Genomic DNA, 5,151 nt, shown 5'->3' with positions numbered 1-5,151 from the left:
GAAACTGTTTTTGTTTTAACGGCAACATGACATGATGATTCACGATCATTGCAGACACTCCTCCAAGGAACAACTGTCTGATCCTGCCATACCACAGTAAAAGAAAAGGGCCACAGTTCGAACACAGCAACCACCCGGCAAAATATATACTATATATCAAAGCTGACCCCTTTTGCTAAAATCTCAGCTATTTGGGTACTGTGATATTTGGGTACTGTTGATGGTAATATATATATATACTATATATCAAAGCTGACCCCTTTTGCTAAAATCTCAGCTATTTGGGTACTGTGATATTTGGGTACTGTTGATGGTAAGTTTTTATCCAATCAAATTTTGACGCGTATATTGTTTTAAGACGCGCGGTCTTCCAGGTTTGCGTGTTTATCTGCCTCCCACCATCGCGGTCAAAGCGGCGGAGAACCCTCCAGTCCTACCCAATTCCCGTCCCGCCGACTAATCTTTTCCTCCAAATCCCCCTCTAGCACCCACGTGCTCCTACTGGGCAGGGCCATCCTCTTCGTCGGTTCCTCCCTGGCCGTCGCCTCCTGCAGGCACCCCACTAGAGTGATGCATCCCCACGCCCAGCTCCTCTATGGCCGGCGGTCGTGGTGTGTCTTGACGGCTGGTCCGCTCCTGCTCGGCGACGAGCATGGCCATCCCCTGTTCCTGATTCAGGGGCGCAGCCTGCAGGCCCACATCGATGGCAACGTGGGCCGCGGGGGCTATGGCGGCGGTCAGCGGCGGACGCCCTCAGCAGGAGCAGGGCGACATGACTGCAAGCGGAGCGGCGGACGGACGGAGGGGTCCAGATGGTGGTGTTCCATGTTCCATCATGTCGTCTGCTCCTCTTCGTGTTGAATTTGGTTCGTTGATTTTGTTGTTCTCTGCTCTCTTATAAACTTAATCTCCTTTCTCCCGTTCTTTTTTATGTAGATCGTTAGCTTTCTCGCGGCCGGCTTCTCAGTTCGCGTTCAGTTGCAAGGGATATCTCTTTTTCTTTATTGTGCAGGCACGTTATGATTTCAGTTTAAGTCAGCGTGATTGGTCGGTCCGTGATACATGTGTGTCCACGATTTCATTTTTGATTCATATCTGTGGCCGATTGGTGTTCCTCAGGTTGCGACTGCATCTGCATCGTCTGCTCCATTTCCTCACGTTTGTGCGACACTCTGCCTGACTGATGTTCTTCTGATCTGGGAGTGTGAGAGCTGTTGCTCCGGCTGGTGCTTCTGCTGGTTCACGTCGCCCCGGCCTCGCCGCTCTGGCCGCAACAGCCGAACATGTCCACGTCGTGCATCACAGTGTAGCAGCTGCCTGGCTGGCTGGAGGACCGCGTCGCATATAATGCAATTTGAATGTTTCATGGTTTCTACATATAATGCATTGTTGTTGTACCATCGGTAGCGATTTCAGTGCTATCCTTTTGCACAGCCCCACCAGCCTCAAGTTCAGCAGTGAAAAGGGGGTTCGACAGTAAGATCAGATGTTTCTCATTCTGAAACTTAGGGCCTAGCACCATCACCTTACAGTCATGCCGCCATGGTAAAAGTGAGAGAGGTATCCTTTTGCCCAGTCTCCAGCAACACATCAGTATTAGTAATAGATCGATTAATCCAATGGCTGTTCTAGCACAGTCAAGATGATATGCATTATCCTTTCCCTTAAGCTTACGTGTCCGAAATCATAGTCTTCTCACTACAATGTGCTCTGTAGTACACCATCAGGTTTCATGGTTTGAGTTTAACAGTGTATTAGCCCTTTGGTATGTTCTAATTAGCACATTAATCTTGAGTTCTTCCATCAATTTGTATTATTTGAAGTTCTCAACATAAAGTTGATCCTGCTCAAGATTACTTCTTAATGGTCTTTTCCAAGCTTTTCACATGTTTCTCTTCTTTCAAATTTATAGACATGTTTATCAGCAAATTCAACTGATAATATGCCATGTTTGTGAAATTTAGATGTTGGTACCTGGGAGATATGTTTCAGTGTCCAGAATTATGATGATTTCGAACATGGTTAATTTAATATGGAGGACAAGACATGGACCTAAAACAAGGTCAACCACTCAAAAAATAGGAAGGTCAGCACACCATATTTCTTACATACGTACTTCAGGGTTTTGTATACAGGTAGAAAGCTAAAAATAGTAAGATTTATTGTTTATTACACAACTTGATGTGTACAAATTCATTTGCCTTATTTGTAAAAAAATATTCAGCTTTAATTGAAATCACAGAGAAACGCAATGGAAGGTTATGGGCCAAGGAACCGCATTGACCAATTTAGAGACTGGCAAGTTTATATATGGACCAGTGATTTATAATGGTAGATCATCTGGTACGTGTTACATAATGCGTTTCTGTTTTGATTTTCCTTCTTGAGAAATACCCTTTTTGTTCATATCACTATTACAGGGAGCAACCATGCAAGGTTGTGACCAAACAATCCTGTAGAACAGTTGGGAGAAGAACTGGAAGGGCCATTTATACATACGAACTGTTCATTATCATAAAAGCCTGGAATAAACATAGATATGCAGATCACCGATACGTAATTCACTGCACACAGCGAATCTCCTGTTCGGGGCAGCTGTTGGGTGCTACAATTGGACCCGTGGCTAATCATTTGTCCGCGCTGGCTTTTGCCTATGTTGGCGGGTTTCTTCAAATTATTGAAGACAATATAGCTTCCTTCTTCTTGCTGAATTCCTTATAATCCAGTTCTACAGATGGCATTATCTGCTTTACATGATCAGCATGCAGTCCATTTACAATTGTTTAATTATGTTTCCAAGTAAGCACGATTTTTTTTTTCTTTCATTTGTAACTCTCTTGGATGAAATTAGTTCTATAAGATCATCATAAAAAAATATGCAGAAACCCCACTTTTAACAAGTCCACACCAGCAGGTAAACTATACTAAGTTGGACACATGCTTCCAGTTTCTGAAACCTGTAAAAGTAATTCTTGCTGTATAAGTTTCTGAAGAAAGGCCAGTTGTCTTCCGTATAAATTAAAAATTCATCTTTGATCAATGTTCCAGGGAAATACATTGGAGGGCTGTGTGGCAAGCAACCATATAGGTCAATTCAGAGACTAATTGAAGAAAGATCCGATCTTTCATTTGAGATGTTCATCATCTCTGAAGCATGAAGAAAGATCCAAGAAGTTTTATGTATCTTGACAATTTTGCAATGTTGCGTACAATGCGCAACAGTTTGGAGCTCTAGCAGCACACATTGGAGATCATGCTCTTCTTTCAGGGTACTTATCTAACATCACATATGATTTATATCATCTATTTGATTTCCATCCTTCGATTACTGCATACTCTATTTTGTTCCCATTTTCTGATCGGTTCTCTTCACTACAGAAATAACCATGCTTGCGAATTCGTATTACCAGCTCAATATATACTCATTATCTACAGTGCAATACATGAGAAGAGTTTTTGTCCATGGAACTATTCCCAGCTAAATAGGTCACTGCACCTGTCCAGGTAAAATTTCAGGACCGATTTTAACTAAATGGTATAGGCTGCAGTGTATCAAATGAAATCATTTCCATCCTCTTTTCTTTGCAGCAAATATAATTAATCTACATCAAGTGAGGCTAAAGGTCAAACGAGCAAAATCCCAGATTGATGAGCTAAATAGTTCATGTAGAAAAATATATATTGTGTCTAGGCGTGGCCACAAACCTGACGTAAAATATAGTCATCTATTTGCAGCTGTGGCCAGTATGAATGACATGCAGCTAATGTAATATTGGGTGGACCTTATCAGGCTACTATGAGCACTCTGTATGACTATGACAAACACGCAGCTAATGTAATATTTCTATAGATGCAGTAGTACCAACTTTCTATTGAGTATCTTTTCTTTTTCGCCGCAGAATCACCCCACGGGTGCGGCGTGTCGCCGCGCCAACCTTCCTAGTAAACTATATCAAAGTTGAACCCTTCTGCCGGAAGGAGAGGTTGGGAACTGTTCCTCCACGTTTTCCTCTAATCACGCTCATCCACGTAAATGTTTTCCCTGTAGGCGCGAGATGGATTCTGGTAGATGCGTTCTTTTACTTCCTTTTGCTTCTTTTTTTCCCTTTGTATAATTTCTGGTTACCGGCAGTCAGCCGGTCGATCCGTTCTTTAGGGGCCGGTTGCCTTCTTTTCCTTTTCTTCTGTTCACCTCTAATCTCCGGTGGTACCGGTTTTGGCTGGTCGTGGGTGCGTGTATTCTGTCCTCCTCGCCAGCAAGGACGGTCAAAGCGGTGCGGATGACCATGGAACTATCCAGGCTCTTCCCAATCCCCATCTTCCCCAGTTCCCAATCCCCATCGCCGGTTTCTCTCTTCCTCCCCAATCCCCACCCCTGCTGCCCGTATTCTTCACCTAGGGCCTACCCCCTCCCCTCCCTCCGTGGCAACCATGAACGTGCGGAGGTGTCCGCGGCGCGCTCCCAGGCCGAGCTCCTCTGTGGCTGGTGGCATTGGCGTCACTTGCCGGCTACAACTCCTCACTACGTCTCCGGTTGGTCCGTCGCACGACGGCCAGCCGCGGCAGTACGGTTGATTGTCCTCTTAGTTTCTGCACCTGCCTTAGGTTTTGGCTGTGGCCTACAAGGGAGGGGTGGGTGAGGCACTCGGAAATCCTTCCGATGGATACGGGAACGAGGGACGGGCGGCGCTCGGAGGATCTTCCGGCGGCAATCAGGGTCGACGGCCGCCATGACTTTAATGGGTCGGCTTTTGGTCAACGACCAAAGCGGAGAGCCGGCACCTGTCCGCCGCCGTCCGACCATGACGCCGTCGAGGAAGGCACTGTGGCAAACCGTTCCTCTCTCCATCTGACGCTCTCCTTCCCATGTCTTATTTTCTCCCATGTGCACATCCCTTTTTTGGGCCTCTATGACTCTATGAGGATGGACAGGTTGGGACATTGGGTTCCCTGCTCGAGGTTAGGGATTGGAGGTAACTGTCGGGGTGAAGGAGAGGGTGGCGCGACAAGAACAGAGAGGTCCTCTTGGGCCCTGAATCTCATGGTGTTGGTTGCCTTCGGCCAGATTGGAGGCTGCAGGCAGGCTGAACAGCAGCAGATGACCCCTGCCAAAGAGGAAGAGCAGGTCAGTGCCAAAAATTGAGTCATCTT

General features: G+C 45.9%; 1 long non-coding RNA gene across 2 annotated transcripts; it reads left to right on the top strand.

The window, feature by feature from the left end:
- The first annotated feature begins 2,150 nt into the window (after positions 1 to 2,150).
- Positions 2,151 to 3,849, top strand: LOC124688557. 2 transcript variants are annotated; one of them, XR_006998557.1, is made up of 4 exons: positions 2,151 to 2,799; positions 3,049 to 3,269; positions 3,379 to 3,504; positions 3,589 to 3,849. It is a non-coding gene; the product is annotated as an uncharacterized LOC124688557 (long non-coding RNA). The 2 variants fall into 2 exon arrangements; XR_006998556.1 differs by having other exon boundaries at positions 2,151 to 3,269.
- Positions 3,850 to 5,151: the final 1,302 nt, after the last annotated feature.

Source organism: Lolium rigidum, chromosome 2, assembly GCF_022539505.1.
Source record: "Lolium rigidum isolate FL_2022 chromosome 2, APGP_CSIRO_Lrig_0.1, whole genome shotgun sequence".
NCBI lineage: Eukaryota > Viridiplantae > Streptophyta > Magnoliopsida > Poales > Poaceae > Lolium > Lolium rigidum.
The sequence above is the reverse complement of the archived record's forward strand: the minus strand, read 5'-3'. Positions and strand labels throughout refer to the sequence as shown.